This window comes from Copidosoma floridanum, unplaced genomic scaffold (genome assembly GCF_036245765.1).
Source record: "Copidosoma floridanum isolate Cflo_tuat_1 unplaced genomic scaffold, Cflo_Japanese_pri ptg000006l, whole genome shotgun sequence".
Lineage (NCBI taxonomy): Eukaryota > Metazoa > Arthropoda > Insecta > Hymenoptera > Encyrtidae > Copidosoma > Copidosoma floridanum.
The window spans coordinates 15,243,437-15,265,084 of NW_028321883.1; the positions used below are offsets into that span (position 1 = coordinate 15,243,437).

Genomic DNA, 21,648 nt, shown 5'->3' on the forward strand with positions numbered 1-21,648 from the left:
ACACACATCATCTGTATTACACGTGCAGCAGGTAACAGACCAAAAACGTCGGCACGAGATGTTTTGATTACGGGCTGGGCGATCCGATTTCCCCCCGCTGTGAAACACGATCCCCTCCTGTGCTTTCACGACATAGGTTGTACATATATAGGTACAAGTACTCTCGATGCGAAACGAAGCTTGTAGGTACACCCCGTACGCCCGACCACTTTGTTTTCCGACATTCCGATATGGCCAGTCTTTCTCTCTGTCGCCTCTTCCACGTGTATGGTTTACGTCCCAGAGGAGTACGCGATACCGATCTTTCCCTCTTTAGTTTTTACACGTAAAACAAATTTGTGAGTGGGAAAATTGCAACGTGAGGAAACTACATTCGGATGATTTTTTTTTTTTCTTCGTCGTTTTAAGGACCAAATCGCTCGTTTTAAGGCAATCGATCACGAAATAATGGCCCAAAGTGAGAAAAATGGCGTTGCACAGGCAAAACCCGCAATCACCCCCTATCTCCAGCCACTAGCTGGCATTTCATTTTAGCGTCATCGTAAACCAGAAAAAGCCCCATCATCCGCCACCTCGAACGGCCGGCGCACGCGTCTAATAATGGGCCAGCCAGCGATTTTCCCCGCTAAACTCGAGGCCGGCAGACGTGTAATTTTTCGCCGCTACAACAACTCATCCTAATGAAATTACGCGGGGGTTGAATTATGATACCTCGGCAACTCGAAGGTGGGGGTAGGGGACGATATCGGCCAGCGTAGCGCTTAATTAAAACTGTTTCCGTATTAAATAGTACATAAATTTCGAGAAAGCAAATTGTGTGTGTGTATGGGCATCACTTACAACTTGGCAAGTATATATGATACGTATACTAGCCGATTATTCATCAAAGATGCAGCCATGGGGTGCGCCGATTAACCTCCGCGTCACGACACCGAAGGGGAATTAAGCCACCCTGATAAGCTGTACTGCAAAAGAGTGGGGAGAGAAGGTGATTATTGTATCTTTTTTTTTTTCTGTTACGTATATATTAGGCCTTGGGTTTTCGAAAAGTTTGGCCTGCCAGGATCAACACCAATAACACCAGCCACGGGACTCCGAGTTAATAAAACCGAGGAAACCCTTATTTATTAGCTTCCGACGGATGGGGTTCGTGGGCTGTTTTTCCTAGGGGTGATAGACTTTTAATCATGATTTTTGCCAAAAATTACAGTTTCTTATGCATTTCCCTACCTCTAGAGCAACTATATATCGTTAAATAGGCACAGAAGAGACTGTATATATAGGGGAACACACGAGCACGTACATCAGGCCAAGTCGTGGCTTTCCAGGCCATCGCGCTCATCTCGACACATTTCGCTGATCTGTATATATACATACCAAAGCTCATCGGTCACACGCATCAGCGTCTCGAGTCCCACGTCACCAAAGCGTCATCGCGATACTTCCCGAGCGAGTCACTTCCCCGTCAACCCATTCCGCGCCAGACACCTAATATCCCATTGTCTCTCGTTGTATCGTACATATATATATACAGCGCATTCACGAGCAAATGTTCAATGCCAGCCATCACTGGCACACACAATCTCGGGCCTTTGTTTCCCTCCGCGGAAAAAAGACACACACGATCACTCCTTTCGATGTTCTCCAAAAGTACGGACGCGACCCCGTTTGTCGAGGCACCTCTTACCCATACATACATCCAGGGCCCAATATGGATGGGCACGTCAAAATCGCAGCCCCGATCTTCGTTTCCACGCGCTGGATAAATCATCATCTTTTCCGAGAGGAATATGTACACACACACACACGCGCGAGTATCCAAAGAGCAGCTGCAGGCACTAGCCTTGAAAACACTCGCGCCTCACTACACGTATATACGGCGCAAGTTTCCCTCCTTTTCGTAGCACACACGCGTACAGAGGCGCTGCTCGCGCCGTATCTCCGTCGTGGATCTTATCCTCGTGTCCCTACACTTATCGTCCTGGGCTTCGTTTTCTCTGGCGGCGCGCGTGGCTCCCTCCCCCTTTTATCTCTCTATTTTCCACGGCGAGCTCGATCGGGGGACTATCTCGCGGGGCATTGCGCGAGATATGCCGCTCCTGCACTATAGCGCGCGCCCGGTTTTTCACGGACGCGCTTAATGACCACCGCTCCCGGGGAGGAAGGGGAGAGCCCTTGCCAGTACTTGCGAAATACCCGGGATTCCTCGGGTATGGCCGGGTAATTGTGATGTATCCCGTTGACGCGCTCTTATGGTCCCCGCACGCGTATACGATTTCCTTTGTAAAAACGATGATCTCTTGTATTGATGTACTTTTCACCCTCACCTGCCTCCCTGTCTGCTCCGTCGAATCTCGGGATAAAGGTCAATTTGGCCGCTCTCATGTAACACGAGACATGTAGTTGTTTACGTGCACGGAGCACCAGCTTCGTAAAGTCCCAGCTCCTCCGACCACACGCTACATATATCCAACGTGGTACACATTGTTTGGAAAGTAGTTTGCACTGTCCTCCTGTCCGGGCGCGTGTAAGCGCTCAGGTTTATGTACCCTCCACGTGTATGTACGAGTAGGCCTTTTTGGCATATTCCCTTCCCCCTGGCTGCCCAATTCTGTCTGTTACTACTGCCTGTACTTGTGCACACGCCACTACACTATACATATACGTGTTTATCGAGGTACTCGCGTAACACTCGAGAGGATTTTATTCCCCCTAAATTGAGTTTGCTCGAGACGTCGCGTTACGAGAAGGATCGAAGATTTATAAATCCATTGCTTTTTGGCGAATCGCCGGGTCGGAAAATTTTCGGAAAATTGATAGCTCCCCGGGCTATTGAAAATCAATTTTCTGGTGTATATATGTGGTCGCGCGTATGTATCCGCGAAAAATCGATCAACCGGCAAAAGAGCTGCGCCTACACGCGCTCGCAGATGGTCAGACCAATACCCCGTGTGTATATACCATACCGGGCCTCCGGCTACCCGTGCACACGTATGTATAGGGGCTAGCTAGGTCGTGCTCATCCTTCACGGCTCTTGGGCTGTGTGTGTACGTGCATCCCCCTCGGGGCCGCTTCGTCTTGCCTCTCGCTTCGTTCGGCTCCTTATATATCCCGAGTGTGCGCGAGAGAGCGGCGCAACAAAGGAATCGTTATTAACCATCGAGCTCTCGGGAGAAAAGCTGGTTGCTGTACCTGTACGTTGTATACACGGGTATGGTAGGAGGAGAAATGCAAACTCACGCGTTTTAAGACTGCTGCTGCTGCTTCATCCCCTTATTTTATTTTTTTTTTTTTTTCATTTTTGCTAAAGGAGCGAACATGGTGTTGTTTGTACGTATACAAACTCGGGGAGGAGGAGGTTGCGCGATGCGGACTCGCGCGTTTTAATTAAGCGAGCTTGAAAAATCATGTTCACCCGAGGCCGTGTATGTGTGTGTGTGTTTGTGGGCAATCGTCTCGAGCGGACAGAATTGATGGGTGAATAAAGGTGCTGGAAAAGCAGCGCGCGCGAGCACCACTGACGTTACTCCTTTTGGTCGTGCTGTGGGGTTTGATCGACCTTTGGCTCGAGTGGGCATTAATTTCAGGTGTTTTTTCTTTTTTTTACTCCTTTCATGTTTTAATCCACCTCACCGTGGTTTGGATATTATTCCGACTATTGCGTTTGAGATCACATTTTGAAATCTCGATTTCGTTTGTAAAAATAACAATTTAATGCTAATGAGATATCTTCCCACTTGGTATTCCTTGACAGCACCCAGAGAGATGATATCGATGAGAAGGTGCATAATGTCGATTGCACGGGTGCATAAAAAAGAAGAAAAAAAATAGATGTATACATGTACCCCAGTCATGTCCATCCTAGTCGTATACACCCGCAGAGGAAAAGGAAGGAGCCTATGTCTGCCACCCATCATCCGCATGGCCATCTCAAACAAACCCGCGGCTAATATAACGTAAAACCCAGCCACATCCTCGTTATCTCGAGGATATATTAGGTGTTTACGGGGCAAAGAGGTGGAATGAAGCTAGGCCGAACCGAGTGTGTAACTAGCACTAAAACAGTAGTTTAGAGTAGCGGAACGGGGGAAATCGAGAGAGAGATAGAGGTGGTGGAGGAACGAAGAGCACAAAAGAAGAAGGAATTTTGGCCGAGGAATGAAGGGCGGGGCATAAAAAAAGGTAGGGGGGGGGCTCGTGTGTGAGATAGCCCAATTTAAAGGAGAGCTCACGGGCAAGGGGCTATTAGGGCCCGCTAATGTTCTTAAACCGAAGGGGCCAGCTGCTCTCCACACTGCAGTGTTTTGTGCTACTTCACTGTACCGTACGTGTGTGTGTATAGTGATTTTTTCGCCGCTCCGGTCCTTTTTTGCATTTTTGTTTGGAGGGGGAAAAAATGTGGGAAGCACAAGCAGCAACCTTTTACGAGGCTTTCACGCATTTTTGGGGCTGATTTAGAGCAGGCCAATTATGTATTTCTCTCTCTTTCTTTTTGCTCTGCGTTTCGAAACGCGGATAATGTACGCGCTCCTGCTTTTTTGCCGCTGTTCTTGCTGCCGGGGTCGGAGGTGTTGCCTCGTTGGCGCCCTGATTTTGATTAAGTTCGCACTTTTGGGGCAATAATAGCACGGGGATAGCTTTTTTTTTTTCTTTATTTTTTTTATTCGACAGATCGTTAAGGAACCGAAGGAGGGTATTATCGGCGGGTAATTTCGTAAGCGGCTCCTGCCGGTGCGAGGCAGAGGATGTGAAAAATCATAATGGGACGTAATTCGACCTTTGCTCTATTTTGATTTCGGTACGGCTGATTTGGTCGGGACGGATATTATAGGCTCCACAGCTCGACAATTGGGCAAAGTTGATCGATAAATCCGGATTAAAGGCGAGAGAAAATAAACCAAATTGAGAGGACGGGTGCTAATGGGTGCAGCATTGAATTTGATTTTGACCTGAAAAATTAGCTCCAACCGATTTATTTTCGATTTAAAAAAGAGCCGCAGAGGGTATGAGACAGAGGGTGATAAATTAGCAGCAGAGAACGTGCATTGTACAGGTATTGTGCAGCTCATTGGAGCATCACGAGTAAGTATAACAGAAAATAAATGAAAAACTTTATCATCTGCCCGAGTCCCCTTTTACTTGGGCCAAACATTTTGGATATTTATATTGCTTACATTCAGATCGTGGCTTTTTATTTTTGTGTTTGACTTGCGTATGTGCTGAGTTAAAAATAGTTGGTTCTTTTTCACCTGTTGTTCCGTTATTATTGTACACAGTAGGCCCCATATAAATTGTAGTTTGAACGCACTTATCTATAATACTTCGCAATCGACGCATTTTTGAAAAAATGCATATCCCTATGTACAGCATCATGGACGATTTTTACCATAAAAACGCCCGAATTTATCTTTGTACGCGGGCCAGCGGAGAACCATATTGGAAATTTCGGGCGTGTTAATTGACATTTGTTGGAAAACGCTAACCCACACTTAACGACGTAAATCACGAGTAACGAACGAGCACCAGTTTCACCCCTCAAAAGGGAGGAAAAAAGAAGAGAGGGGGAGGAGGTGAAAAAACGAGTGTAGAAGACGTGTATAAGCACAGGCGGGGATTTAGTGCCCTCATTAAATTCGGACCAAGAGAGGGAGAATAGAGGTACGGTACTTGGAGCCGAGGAGAGAAGAAAGCCAGCCATTAGCCGTTCGCATACATTATACGCGCTGCACCTCTAAAGAATGAAAAAAGAAAAATGAAAGAGCTGCACCCGGCCTCTGTACACCGTGTATACGCCCTCGAGATTCCGTCTTCCCGATAATCCGCACGCAGATTTTGACCCAGTGTCCGCGAAAACAACGCGCAGGTACACCTCGCCGTGCATTATTTCCAGCGCACCTGAGCCCCCCCCCCTCTTTTTTTTACTCTTTGCTTCGTTTCCGCCTGCACCTGCCGAACACGCCCTCCTCTCCGCTTCAGTCTTACCGATCTCCTGTGCACCCACTGTGCTCTTCCGCTGCGGACTCGTTACTCTGAGGATTTGTGGGCCTCGATCGATCCGCGTACAAGCCCGTGTGCCCTCTTGTTTTCTCACTCTTGACTTTACGGAGGGAGATTGGGGGAGGGGGTGGCACGATTACGGCCTCGGAGTGCAGACTTCCGGACCGCGGTGTCTCAAAAACGGAAAATTGAATTATAAAAGTCTATTCGATGCGGGTGTATTATTAACTGATCAATCGACGTGCAATTTTTCCCCAAGTCGATCTGGTCATCAAAAAACAGTCGATGACGCACCAAATATTACATAACTAAACGATAAAAAAAACGAGGGGAGGCCCGCGCGTGTAAGAACGAGAGAGGCCAACTGTATATAATACACACCGTCATCATAGCATAGCACCGCGGCGTACGGTGCACCGAATTGGATTAAAGCCGCATCAAAAGCTCGGGGAATGGATATTATAATTACATTGGCCTTCTAACGCGGTTGCCTGCGCTGCGTGGCTCATAATAACAGGCTGCTCCGTTGGTGTAATGCGGGCCATCCCCTGCACTACCGATAGCTTTGTGTGTGTATGTGCGTAGAGTGGGAAACAAGGGTGGCGCTTGATGATTAATCAGACGTACGATATGGTGGAGGGTGTGACATTTTTAAGGCTGGTCGTGTTGTCTCTTTTTTTTTTTAGGCGCGATTGCTCCTCCAGAATGTCTTTTACTTTCACTGGAGCAAAAACTGCGAGCGGACGTGAGTAGCCAACTATTTTTGGAATAAAAGAACCTCGTAGTTTTTTAACCAAACGAGAAAAGTTAAAGGAAAAAACTGCGCAGTTTCCAAGACTGCAAAACTCTAAAATTAGAGGAAAATCAATATTTTTACGTATACTATTGTTGCATTAAAATATTCCTATACCTAAGTGCGTTTTCTATCCTCGTGTCGCGACAAAATTAATTTCCGACCTGAATTGATGCAATCGGTTCGATTTCCAATGGAGGACGCATGGCTACCGTTTTGTTTTATGGCCTGTGTTATTATTATTAAGTGGACCTTGATTTCATTGGTAATCCACCTATACGTTGGCGTAGCATTTCTAGGCCGGTGTTTTGTTGGCCAATCCAGAACCAGTTAATCATTTACTATATAGCGCAACTAGAGCGTTAATAAACATAAGCTTCGTATATGTACACCTAAAGTGTATGGCTTCCCCGTTATGGAGGATGATTTTGATCAGCTTTGTTTTTCGAATCCTCCAAGCGCTATTTTTACTTTCGCATAAGTATCACATGGAAACATTTTTGAGCCCCCCATCGGTGACGCAATGGCTTTTAGCATTCTCCTTTTAAACGCAAGGCGATAAATTTCGCTTAAATTGTTGCATTACTTATCGCGCACGCGCGTGACAAATAAATACTCGGTATATCATATTATATTTTTCACGTTTTTTAATGCTCCCGATATCTCGTGAAACAAAAAAAGGAAAAAGAAATTCGGCGTGTGCTCTTAAGATAACTCTGAAAACTTGTATCCCACACCAGGCACTTTTCGCGCGCTGCTATCGGCGCGTTTAAATAATTCATTCGACACCAATTCCATGGCGTATTATATCTACAACATGTGTAACGTAACTCTATTCAGGACTCTTGCCACGTTGAAAAAGAAATAGCCAACCCACGAAACGAAATATATATATATACATGTAAGGTTACGCGAGTCTACATCAAACGCGGTTAGCGCGGGGAGATTCACGCGTTATTACTCCCCCGATCTATCGCGCGCCCATGCATCTGCTTAGGTGTATAATATACGCGCGTCCCCTGCGACTTTCAGGCGTCGTTAACGTCGCTTCGCCGTCTGAGAGAGGGTATCTTGCTTTCGACGCGCTCTTATTAACGTTAACGAGCGTCGCTCTCTCACTGCGAAAATGTCGCCGTCTCGCGAGGAGAGAGAGAGAGAGAGCGATGGTGGCGGGCGGCTTTTGGATTTGGACGCCGGCATGTGATTGAAATCCGCGATGTTGGGGTAGCGAGGGGGGGAACGCTTGGATCTCGTAGTCAGCTGTCGGCGCTTTTTTTTCGGTAAAGCTTTCCTGCACGGCTGCAGTTTCACTCGCGAGTTCGAGTTTGAGATTGGGGCCTCGACGGGAAATTTAGCGAGTGGGACGGTGGAAAACTCTCGCTGCTTTCGAAGTTTGGGGCGAGAAGAAAAATTTCAGAAACTCAACGTTAATTGACATGGAGTATGAGCTGGGACTAATGAAGGAACACGTGTCGATTACACAATATATTTTGAATGAGACATAGGTAGCTGTTGGTTCAGATAGAAAAGATTATACGTTTCAACTGATTTGTTTCTTCTTATTTGCCAGGAGCACTTTTCGAGTCATTGAAAACGGCTGTAAGAATATCGAAATTATTTTTTAATGATCAGAAGAGTCCCAAAGCCTTTGATAAATCCTTCAAAGTTGATATCCAAGACTTTTGTAGGCTTTGAAGTCTTGCATGGTCATTCGAAGACTGCAAAAAGCCACGAAAAAATTTCGGAGTTTTCATGGTGACTTTTGAGTGTGCAGCCCCTCGTTTATTTCCTATGTCATCGTTCAAAGTTAGAGACCTCGCAAGGTCTTTGGTACCGATTTTCTAGGCAGATGTGTCACACCAGTTGATCATAAAAATACGACGAGTCTTGCTAAACGAAAAAAAGGAGATAATGATTCAGGGGATCTCCCCTGATTTTCCGTTTAGCTGAAGATGGCCACTTGGACTTTTGATGCTAATAATTAAAACGGCCCATCCGAGAAAGGTCCCTTAGACAATGGACACAAGCACACCGCTACCTACAATCACATCCACGGTCTGTTCAAAAGACGCGTCTTTTCTTCCACGTGGGCGCGTAAAACTGTCTCTTGAAGCATCCAAGAGCGAAGACAGAAGCGTGACACCGAGAGCCGAGGAGAAAGGCGAAGGAAGAAGCAGCTTCTTCTCGTCCGTTGCGTTACATTCCACGCCGGGGCATGACAAACGAGCCGGCTGTATCTATATACTTGCGGGCAACGGAGCGGTAGTCGCGCCGCGGAGAATCTCCTCCGTCACGCCACGCGCGCCCCAGACTGCATTTACATAGCCTCCGCGCCTTCAAATGTGGGTATAGGTATAAGACTCTTGCATGCATCTCATATGTATATATATATATACGCACGCTTAGGTAACACGTGCAAGGAGATGCGACGTGCATACATGTATAACACAATACGTGTATAGGGCGACGTTTGCTCACACGCGAGCTGAAATGCGCACGCAAATACGCTACTATATAATGTACCCATGCGAGGGCTCGTTTGTGCAGTCTCTCTGTTCCGTGTGTGCGCAGCCGTTTGCTTATTCCCAGCCGTGTCTTTTCTCCTTCGCCGCACGTATGCACGAATCTAAGCGCTCGTGGGTACGATTGTACATTCGCCTAGTACATTACGGACCGAGGCCGTGCGTTCAACCGGTTAAAATGAACCTTTTTTCCTTCCTCATCTCCTTTACATCCCTCCGTTGAAACGAAACAAAAATACATTCGCGTCCGAAGAAAGTGTGTACCTGTACAGATGCATGCGATGGATGGCTGAAGTAGAGGCAAGTTGGATTTCAAAGGGAAGGATTTCGCGTGCATTTTACGGTACCGTCTCCGAGTTGGCCGCGAAAGCTCCACACGTGGGGCTTCTCGAGACAAAGGCGGAAGGGTTGCCGGAGCTGCACCTCCCTGTCTTCCTTTCCGCGGCTCGTTTCGTCTCCAAAAATGTTTTTCCAGTCCGAATGACAGTGAATCGTCATCAAACACGGACTCCTTGTCTTATACGTTATAGCCACGAGACTCAACAATTTCCTTCCCTCGTTTTTCCTTAAAAAAAAAAAGAACCCTCCCTGTGGTTTGAATTAAATTTACCTCTTGTAGGGTAGAAAGGATCCCGCCACTTCTCAAACGCACACGAGTATGTACTCACAGGTCCTGCCTCTCCAAGGGCGAACCAACCCTTAGCCTCCTCTCGTCTCTCTCGCGTCGACGATCATCGCCGCTAACTGCGGGACCGGAGGAAACAGACGGCGCGAAAGTTATACCGCATTCGCGACGCGTGCGTGTGGAGCCAAAGGACGCGGAGCAGGTTGTTTTTTTCCCCTCGCCAAGGGTTTGCACTCGCTGGAGCGGATATTCCGTCGGGGCTGCTTTTTACTTCCCTTTTGGGGCCATGTGATTTCGTTGTGTATGTTTAATCTCCCATCCTTGGAAAAAACTCGAGAAAATCAAAAAAGTCTCGCTTGGACTCTGGCGTAAATTAAGAAAAATGTATAACCAAAGAGATGATCGATGGAAAAAAAAAAAAAAAAAAGAGTTATTCGCCACGAGGGTTATCATTAAAAATGTTTTTCATCAACCCCCCAGACTTCAAAGGTGCACGTAATCGCACCCGTCGTTATTTTAACGAGGTCGTGCGCGTCAAAAGAGCAAAAGAGCCGTAAACAGCGCTTAATTTTTCTCGCCACTTGTACTACGAGCCTAGGAAAAAGAAAAAGACACCCCCTTCGCGAAGACGTCCTTGCATCTGCAGCCGCGTGCGTGCTCCCCGTTAATGGTCCTCGGGTTTGCGCAAATTTACGGTTTTTAAATACTCGCGAACGACCCAAGGAGTGGCTCCGCAAACTTTTGGCCCGCTGTGTCGCCTTATCTGCCCGTTTATGGTCGAGCGACGAAAACTGGGCTAACGTCTCCCCCTCCCCCCGCGGGCAACTCCGTATCTCTCGGTGTTTGTGTTTTCGGAGGAAGCTGATTTTAAATTTCCTCCTTTCAAACGGGCCCGGGCGATAAAATTTTCAGATTCCGCGATGGAAAAACTCGGCTGTACCGGCAGCGAGGAGGACACAAAAGTTTTTCGGCACCGAGGCCTTTTTTTTACGATGTTTATTCAATAACACGCATCGTTCATGGCTCTTTTATTCGCCCCGCAAATATTACTTGGAGACGCGGAAAGTTCGCAGCATCGGGAGGTACTTCCGCGCGGCGTTTTCAAACTTTTTCGAGGGTCGAAGAACCCCCCTTCCCTTAGAGCGGGGATATTACACGGGACAAATATAAAATTATCATTCGAGGCGTCCCTTTCTCTCGGAGCGCGAGATTAATTCGCTTAAGCTCGGCCGATGCCGTTTCTGCTGCTGCTCTTCCGTTTGCGTGGCTGCCGCGGTCCAAGAGGGGCCAAGTTGGCAACTTTATGCTCCGCTTGTTTGGACCGGGGTCGCCTCCTCTCTCTGTCATTACATCCCCCGGAAGTCCGTACATCCGCAGCTGTGCCATTTCTTACACTTTGTAAGGGCGACGCGCACACGAGTGCCGAAGCTCACATCTTTCTCTCATAGATTTTATCAGTATACTCTCTATCGTACGTCGTATCGAAAAAGTTTATCGAATTAATATCGATGGGCAAGTGAATAATTTTTCATATTGAATTAAAAAAAAAAAAAAAATAAAATAAAATAAACAGTTCTATACATACGAATGAGCAAAGAGCAAAACAATCTTTATCAATGGGGAGCATCGGGTGTGCACGATACACAACGACTGTCGAGTCGTGCCAAGCAGGCGTCCACTCCTGAAATTCCAAGCCCATCAGTCTGACACAGAAAACTCTGGTCAAAGCAACGGACGGAGAGGAAAATTCTCCCTTTCCCCAAGCCATCAAACGCAGCCAAGCGCGTATCGCACGAGTTGTCGCGCGCGTATACACACACTCTCGAGATCGTCACTGATAGAGACTCCGCTCCGGCATATCCGATTGCAACCTCCTTCTCTGCCGCGTTCTATACTCGCGTCTCCACCTCTTCAACGGAACACTTGCCAACTGGCCGATTTCCCTATAACCGATCCTCCCTCCCCCTCCTTCCGTCTATTACCTCGTTCGCGAGATTTTCATCTCTCAGTGGGTATATACGTGTATATGTGTATATAGGTACATTTGCTGTTCCGTTCGGGCATGTGTGTGTGTGTGTGTGTGTACTGCGACCCGCGGGCGCTGATCCGATCGAGCGTTTTATCCCCGTCTGGAATTACAGTGGGAATTTAAGTGGAAGGTCGAGCGCGTGCAGTACGTTTGTCCGTCTGTATGCGCGCGCGAAAGAGAGTCAAGTGTGCCGATTTTCACGCGCGAGCCCCGAGCTCGTTACCTGCGGCCGTTTCAGAAAATAAGCGAGAGACCACGTGTAGTATAATATACATGTACATTGTGTGGGAGCGTGCAATTTCGCGCTTCCATCGACCGCGGTATTTTGCATGATCGCTGGAACAAAACATCGCGATATAATTTGGGGTGGAAAAAAAAAGAAAAGTTTTTGACGAACGGCACCGCGGAACGATTAAGCTGACGGGGAGGAAATGTCATTAGCGATATCGTCGTCGTCATAATCGCGGTCATCTCTCGGTGCCAGGAAAGCTTCCGTGCGTGTAATAAACTCCCCCAAGCTCCCGGGGGCATCATATACTCGATAATGAGCAACATCAGAGCCGCGTAATTGAAAATCGGCAAAAGAACGAAAGCGAACCCCCCACCGCAACTATAGCTGTTCTCCGGAGGTGCAGCGATGAGCAACGATGCCCGAGCGCCAAAGTTGCGTCAAGCTGTGGCTCTGACAAATTGTACGCCGTGTAGCCTGCGCTACGAGTGTATTATACCTATACTCGCGTCCGCGGGGTCTTTATTTTTAGTCTTGGTTCGTAGATGGTCAGAAATGGCTTTTCCCCCTTGTCTCGTATCGCGGCCGTAATAACGCGAAAAGGGCCATTAGTGCGTATCGCAGGATCGAGCGTCGTCGCTGATGAGGAAGCACTCTTCTCCGTTGGTTTTTACCCGAGACAACTTGATCGACTCAATTATTGCATCCACTAGCAACTCTACGGGTGGATTGAACGCGCCAAATTACAATGTGTACAAAAAAAAGGGGATGCATTTACATTTAAAAAACAGTCATAAATACTCTTACGTTAAACAAAACAACGGAGAACCAATCATAGCGATCCAGATCTGTGAAATTCAATTTTTTTCTCTCTGCCAGCGCGTCATTTTCATATAATACAGTCGCAGGTAGTATCTCCTTCAAATTTCGATTAGCTGGCTATATATCTCCGGACCGCATCTTAATTGCTCTCGGCAGTAACATAATACGTCCCACACGGCCGATTGCCCCATATCCGATCAATTTCGTTTTCTCCCCATCATCACCTTCTTTCCGCCTTTGTGCACTGCGTGTGTAATAATAACATCATATATAGATATATAGTGCGCTCCAACAGCTGTACCACACTCCCAGACTTTTTTTTATTTTTCTTCTCACTACGCTGTCTCAAAACGGAGCACAGAAGGAAGTCCCCCTTCCTCAGCAGTTCGACCCACCACTGCCCACTTGTGCTGCAGCCATGCACGCCGAAGAGGTAGCCTTCGAGCCGAAGGACCCGCTGCAGATAGGTCCCCGAACGCGGCAGCTCGTTATTTCCATCCGGCTCCTCGTGGAGGAGGACTCGGGCGCGACCATTGTGGGATTCAATAACGAGCCGAGAGAGCCCCCCCTCCTTTTTTTCCAGCTGGAAATCGCTCCACGTAGGTGCACCGCTCCAGGAATATTACGCGTGGCGCAGATTTATCGAACTGAGCTCTCGAAGCCACATCCTCGGAGAGGCTCTTCGCACCGAGTGCTGGTGTATACGCGTGGCTCTCAAGCTGTTTATGTATCTCATGCACAAAAGGGGGGAGATAAAAAATTTCACTACCACATTGCCGCTGCTACTTCGGAAATCGTTTCCGCGTTTGCTGTATATCTATCATTGCTGGTTTGTTGGGGTTTGGGGCGACGCCCCACGGTGTTGTATATACGTACGCGGGAGTAAGTTTGTCGTGCGATCTTTGTGTTTGTTTGGATTCTCTGTGGGTATGGTTTATGGTGGTAACTGATGATGATCTATTTTTACTATTTTATTTAAAAAAAAACCAATGAACAATTTCATCGGTGCTATTTTAAGAATGCAAACTCGACCCAATCATCTTTGTCAGAAGTAACTTTTTCGACTCATGACGCGATAATGACAAAATCAACCACACCTACATTGTATTTTCAAAAGAAAGAGATGAGATGATACTGATAATGGCCGAAAGAAGGCAAGGATAATGGGGCCAGTGATTGTGAACCCTAACTCTGTGACACGTGCCATGCCGTTGAATGGGTTCTTTGGTTTAGCATTATTGTCAAATTAAATTTTAAGCTTAGTGGATTGACATAGTCCCAATCACATAGTGTCAGTTTCACATGTGATCATGAGTATATACGGGTTCCATGCTACAAATAAAAGTTTATCACGGGAAAATTACGTGCGAAGGACAGTATCCGGTAACCTATGAAATGACTTCAAACAAATACTATTGATAAATGACATCAATTTTACTCTATAAAAATGTTTTTTACTTTGTTATTAAAAATCAGAAGAAATTTTTGTGAATTGTAGTCGAAATTTCATCGATTCATCGTTTTCATGAGCAATAATTAATGACCACCCACAAAAACAAATCTCTGCAATAAATACCATGAAAAGTGTGACAGAGTATACGGAGAAAAAAAATATTTATCAAGTTTTCTAGCGCAGTTTCTTTACGGATCTTTACGAGCCAAAGTTAAACACCCCCAAAAGCCGCTTTCCCGCTCGTCCACTCGGGTGTGGAGCTCTGATACTCTGTTAAAAACATCTTAGGGCTACTGTTTCTCTCAAATTGGATTTCACGATCGCCAAGATTGGAAAGAAGCTTTTTTTTCTTTAATCCTCTCGATTCGTTGATTAGATCCCTCAACTGCAAGGCTCATCTCGTTACAACATAGTTTCACACAAGAGACCACAAATCGCAAGAATACCATCCCCATTTCGACAAATTGATATCGCATTACACCACAACAAGGAGCACTCGTCCACCCGGCTGCGGCGTTAATGAAGCCCAGGGCACCTCCCAATGTGGGATGAATATTACAATCAGTCCTATCCGCTGCTCGATCCATCGGTCCAGTGCTGCGTACGCGTAACTCATTTACAGGCCTGCGTGGGGCTCCCCTCGCGAGTGTATGTACTTAGTCCCGTGGCGCGTTGTATCGGGGAAAGCTCGACTGATTCCCCGCGGAGGTAGAGGTATGTATACCTGTAGGCGTAGCTCGCGACTCTGGTTTACACGTAACTCGCATTAGTTCACATACGCGCAGCGTGTGTATGTATGGATTCGGCAACAGAAGCGGCTTTCGGAGGGGGGGGGGGGCGTCAGGTCGATTTGTAATCCGAAATAAAGCGGCGCGCCGGAGCTGTCAAAACACACGCGTGGCGGCGATCAGTTAAAAACGAAAAAAAAAAAAAAGAAAGCTAGAGGGCGGCTCTGGTAATTTGTTTACGCGGTGATTTACAGCGCGAACAGCGCCCCTCCTCTCCTTTTTTTTTTTTATTCTTCAACTACTGCAGCACCGCTCGCAGGATCATTCACGTGATTGATGAAGTAATTTTGTCGCTATTTTTTTCGTGGGGATTCTCGTTGTTGTTATTTTAATTTTCTTTCACCCTTTCTTTTTTCGAGGTGGCGCGAGATTAACGTTATTTGTTCGCGCTGATTATTTGCCTTCTGGTTCGTATCGACTCGGCGATGATAAATCGGCCGTGTTATCGACTCGCCCGAGTTCCACGTAATGTGCAAAAGCTCGAAATTTCCTCCCTACTTTTCTCTCTGCTTTCGGCAGTTGTGTCGTGAGAGCGTGTTTAGCTCGAGTAAACAATCGCCTACGGTTTTTTGTTTCGCAGTCACGCATCAATAAATAACGAGTGTCCGATCGGTAATCAATAAAAAAAAATGAGATATACAAACGATGTTGCAACGCTATTTTTTTTTCCATGCACATTTAAGTAACGAGATACACACGTATTAAGCTAGCCAATGCTCATGAAGACAGTACCAATGATGAGTCAAGCGTCTGCACATCTTGATCCCTTTTCCAGCGTTTGCGACAACTTTTCTGCACTTGAGTTAATTGCGCGGTTGAACGAGCCGTAAAGGAGAAAAAAACGAGGCCAAAAGAATCCAGCGCAACCAGGACTTTTCAGCTGCGCGATCGGAGTTTCTTCCTCTTACCTGCAGAGCGCTTTTACAAGCACATACGCATAATACACACGCGCCCGCGCAAGAACCGGATTCCCGAATGCAAACTGCACACCGGCAACTAGCCTCCCCTTCCTTACCTGGAAGGAATCGGCCATTAAATTATTCGCAACGGGCGAGCGCAAAAATTAGCCTCGGCGAAGGACACGCCAATTCGATCGGTATTGGCAGAAACGTGATCGTTATATGAGTCATACAGCGGGACGAGAGTTGTATACGGACAAAAGTATCTGCAAGAGGGGCAGGGGAGGTTGGAGGTGCTAGATTAGATTTACGGACGATTAGATTCGGTTAATTGGACTCCGAGGTACATCTGGACACGACGGAGATGGAGAGATTTGTGATCGGGCGCGCAGGTATACAGAATCATATATACGTACCTACTTATGAGTTTTGCTCTTTTGTTCACCATTGCATTGTACACGTTGGTCGGGAGGGCAAATTCTCGAAGGCCTTATCCGTATATTGGCTGATAGCAGGTACATTTGAATAAATTAACGCTCGAGACACGAGGCGTGACCGATTGCAACACGATCGAGAAATGCCGCTGTAATTTTTTTTTTTTTTTTTTCTTTCTTCAAACGGAATTCCCCTCGATTACGCAATAGAGTTTAGGTGCCTTTCAAATCATCGCAAAGAAAAGCTTGCCCTGCCCGGGAACATCCCATGATCCCCGTTCCCGAGCGACGAGCAAAAAAACCTCCTGGATTCTGGAAAAGCAGGAGAGGTCGACTTGCTCGGCAAAAAAGAGGAAGAACTCGTTTCAATGGGCCTCGCGATATGCCCCTAAGTAATTGAACCCGGTTGGGAGGGAGGGTAGCTCCTTTTATACGCTTGGGATGTCGGGTGCGTACGCGCTCATTTGTATCCTTGACGGAGCACGCGCGTCCGAAGTTCAAGTTCGCTCGAGCGAAAAGAGAAGAAAGGGAGGCGGTGGCGATGGTTACGGGTGTGCCTTTTTTTTTCCAACGCGAGGGAGTAGGCTTTTTTTCGTGCTCGTCGACCATTTTGACGGACGGTGCTGGTGGGGACCATTGTTTGACTTGTAAATCAGGGGAATGCTAATTATCGCGCGTACACTCGAGCTTTTTGTACATGTATGTATAATACCTCCGTTGGTGTTTGAGAGGTATACCTGCACTCGGACTCGAAATGACTTCTCGGTATTTCTTTACGGCACCTGATCGGTACTTACTACTGATGCATGCACGCCAACAACAAAAAAAGGGGTGTTCCTATACTTTGGACTATTTTACTTCTCTTCGTCCGAAAACATTTACCATAAAAAGGGAAGATTGCATCTCCCTTTCCCCCCGACACGTATGATCTTCAATCTCATGAAACGCAATGACGAGGCCGTTGTTGCACGTATATACCCACGCTCGGCCGAGACCAGTTATCAATAATATCCAACGACCGGCCAATAAATGCGCATCAACTTCAACATCAGCGGCGAAGCACCTATATCGTGCGGCTCCCCCCGAAAAAATGCATCAAATATCTCAAAAACCGCGGCACTGGGCTTGGAAAAAAAAAAAAAAAAAAAAAAAAAAAAACACCTCAGCCTCCGTGTCTGTCTTTATGCTCGCGCGGGGCGTACGAAAGTAAATGCACGAGAACCCCGCGAAGCTATGCAGCGAGCGAGAGATCGACTAGCGTCACCCGAGGGCTCGCTCTCTTACCCAAGCACCGGTCATTCACGGCGAGGGAGGCCAGCAGAGGAGGAGGGAAAAAATTAAAAAAAAAAAAAAAAAAGGCCGATGTATGCAACGCGCATCCCGCCGCAAGCGGTTCGCACGCTCGGCACGAGAGAGTGCCTGTCAGAGAGAGAGAGAGGAGGGCACGTATATGTGCCTACACACTCTGGCCGTGCAGCTGTCCGTCGCATCAGTGGAGTAAGAGCAGATCTTTTGGTGGAGGAAGAAGAGGTGAAGGCGCGTAATGGCTGCCGAGTAAACGATACCTACGTGTGCGAGGGTGTGCGAATACGTAATAAGCGAGCCCTCGGATGCGAGGAGTGCATGCTATGTACGGGTGTTTGCCGGGGCGATAAATCGAACGGTTTTTGCGAGGAGAGTTCAAGTTCTGGAATCGCTGCGGGTGTACTTACTGCTTGCACTTATACGTACGCGCGCGCGTGTGTCGTTATTTTTTTTGAGATGTACGCAAGGTGGGCACCACGAGGTGAATAAGCAACTGAAATCAGATACGAAGGTTTGGGTGGCGATCGAGGGGCTGTTCTCTCTGACAAAGTCTCGTAAAAGTGTGGCGATTGATTTCAAGGCTCGTACAGATTTTTACTTAAGTATTTTTTTATTAGAACAACGCCCAAACTCTACAGATACCGTATTATTATTCTGTAGGAAGTCTTTGTCCTCAGCTTGGTCTGACTAATTCTGTTTTCTTTATGCGGTACACTCTTTGTGTTCACTCTGGAAGAAGATACGAAAAAAAAAAGATTCGAGGCACGAGAAACCATGGAATCCGATGAAAATGATGGCTCTATCATTTTTTCGTTGCAATCTAACTTGGGGCGAAACTAAACTATGCAGAAGTGCTTGGGGCAAGCTTTGATGAGCTTTTTCGAGCTTGCAACGATGGTCCATCAGCTCGAATGTTACGGGCAGTTGAAGAGTGTAGGTCGAAAACGTGATGACTCGATCAACCATAAAACGAAGCATGGGATTTTTTTTTCCTTTTAAAACTTACGAGTAAATTTCAATCTTTCATGGCATTAAACATGATTAACCTTTCAAGCACCTTTAAAATTTCTTTTTGAGTTTAATATTCTTAATGTATTCCGACGAACCAAGTGACAACTGAAAGAAGACTAGCTCAAATTGTCCATCGAGAGACAGAGACACAATAAGGATAAATACGCGGATCGTCCCTGTGGACTCACTGGCCATGACATTTTGAGTTTCAACGCCGTGTTGGCCAAAACTTTTTTGTTGAAAATTCGCTCCATCTCATGATTTTCCAAAGACATCGACAAAGACGCATCGGTGTTGTTGCGATACATTCTTTACGCTGAGAAACTCGAAGTACATGTGAAAAAAAAAAAAGCGCGTTCGTTAATGCCCGTGTACATGGCAGACATTAAAAATAATAAAGCGTTCAATTAATTAAACAGAACAGTCATTACGAAGTCTCTACAGCTCCCTTATCTCACGTTTCCCATCGCCCCAAAAACACTTTGTCTTCGACCAAATCACCATGCACCCGAAGCAAGTATATAATATACATACATCGTAAGATTTAACGACACATTATGCGCTACCGTTTGGCTGATTATTCAAACTCGGCGTATATGATCGGAGCCAAGCGGAAAGTATATTTATATACCGTTGAAACGTTTAATAACTTCATTACGAAGCGCAAGGGAGGGAGAGACGCGTACACACACACGGCCATTCGAAATTACAACCCTTTGCCTCGGCAAACCTGTCTTGTAATTCAATAATCTCACGAGGTGTGTTTATATATGTATACGTAACATCACAAGAGCGTGGCACGAAAAAAAAAAACCCTACCCCGTGAATCACACAATGTTAACAGCTCAATAGTATAAATGTAACGCAAAGTGCGCGAGCGTGTGTCGATCCCAGCACTCATGGGTGTATAGGTATGCTCTGCTAATCCATATTCAACGTTTTAATAAAGAGGGCATCGACTACCGGGGAAAAAGGAAAAATAAATTGTGCTTCCCCGCACCGTGCAGTGGTATAAAATCGTGACAAGGGAGGATGGGGGGGGGGAGCTCTCGTGGTGTATCCTATCATTAAAGGAGACAACTCGGCAATAAACCCGCGCGCAGTGCTCCCGGGCCATCATCTTTAATTGTTCCGGCATCGGGCGGGGTGTATCGTGTGCCAAGGCGTCGCCACGGTGGTCTTGATGTTTATTAATACAAACGCAACGAACGAATGTCCGTTCATTAATTAACTTGGATAAATCGCCAATTACTACCACCTTTAACCACCCCTCCTATCCATATACTTCCCAGCCTTAACTCGAGCGATTAACCCCTTCTCTTTAATTAAGCGCGCCGCTTTTACTCGACGCGCACACGCACGCGCGTTTACGCAGCTCGTGCACATAAGGTATGTGGCGTTTGTATATAGTTTTCTCTCTAGTTCGGAACTATCGTGCGTACATTGTGTATAGGTATACGTGGTGAAAGAGAAGGGGACCAACGGCCTTTCTTCCCTGGCATGTATACATGTATTTTACATCTGCGCATAAGGACAATGGCGGATATACATGTGCCATATGCAAACGAGACGGTGAAATGGTACACACCAACGACGAAATAACGTTGCTTATGAAAAAATAGTGGTATGAGCGAAAAAAAACTCACGTAGCTGGCCTGGCTATGCATGGACTGGCTGGAGTTGTCGGATCGCAGGATAATATCAGCACGTCCTTTTGGCTCTTGGATTAACCCGCGACTACCGCGCTCGCGCCATCTACATCTCTATCGGACTCTTGACACACACGGTATATTATACGGTATTATACATATATATGAGGAAATCCACATAAAATATCCCGTCTTCATTTTGATGAAACGAATTTTTTTTGGACACACCGTCGAGATGAGGCTCATTTTACTCGTAGTGTCATGTAATATGAGAAAAAAATTTTGAACAAAGGTTTCAGTGAGGGTCCCTTTTTCTGCAATTCATACAGATATGGTAAAACACGTAGAAAGGGTGTCACCACCTGTAAAGGTCTTGTTAAAAACTTTTTCCTTATAGTACATGTAATTACGAGTAAAATGAGCCCCATCTCGAAGGTGTGCCCCAAAAAATATTGTTGTTATTAAAATGAGGGACAAAATATGTATATTTTTAGGGGATTTCCTCATGTATGTATAAGTATTTAGTCTGCGCACGCACCTCTTTTCAAAATATACACGCCCATGTGCATATACGTATGAAAAGGTGTGTACGTAGAGATAAGAGCGAGGATGAGTCCTTATTACCGAGGACCAAGGAACAGTGGGAGCAGGAAACAAAAGAGAAAAACCGGGTGGGAGCCTTCCGTGTCCCCTGTCTCGGTGTTTCCCGCCCGTATCATATACGTATATTATTGTACCAGGAAAAGAGGCATAAGTACATTTCGTACACATCATCGAGAAACTTTCGCGTGGCTGATCCAAGGAGACGCGCTCGCTTTCCTCTCTCCCACATCCTATACACGTTAGGCATGTAGAGAAGCGCGTCTGCGATACTATGGATTGGTTGCCTATACGTATACGCCGTATGGCTCTCTCATCTTTAGCTGGATGCTGGAGAGCCGGTTTGCTTCACACGGATGCACACTCCCTCCGAATGCTCTGCAGCTTAATTCTTGTAGGTTTTATTTCACCTCCGCTGCGTGCTTGTTTTTTTCTCTGGCTCGTGCTCTCGCTTTTGCTCGCTTGTTATACATAGGCTCCGAGCGACTGTT

At 46.5% G+C, this 21,648-nt stretch overlaps 1 protein-coding gene across 1 annotated transcript in view; it reads right to left on the reverse strand.

Annotated features, from left to right (window-relative positions):
* The window catches only part of LOC106638643 (sialin-like), a 35,877-nt gene extending 15,267 nt beyond the window's left edge, over positions 1 to 20,610 (reverse strand). The window contains exon 1 of the mRNA XM_089598440.1: positions 20,555 to 20,610. The gene's annotated coding sequence lies outside the window, so the exon portion shown is untranslated. The remainder of the gene's footprint in view (positions 1 to 20,554) is intronic.
* Positions 20,611 to 21,648: the final 1,038 nt, after the last annotated feature.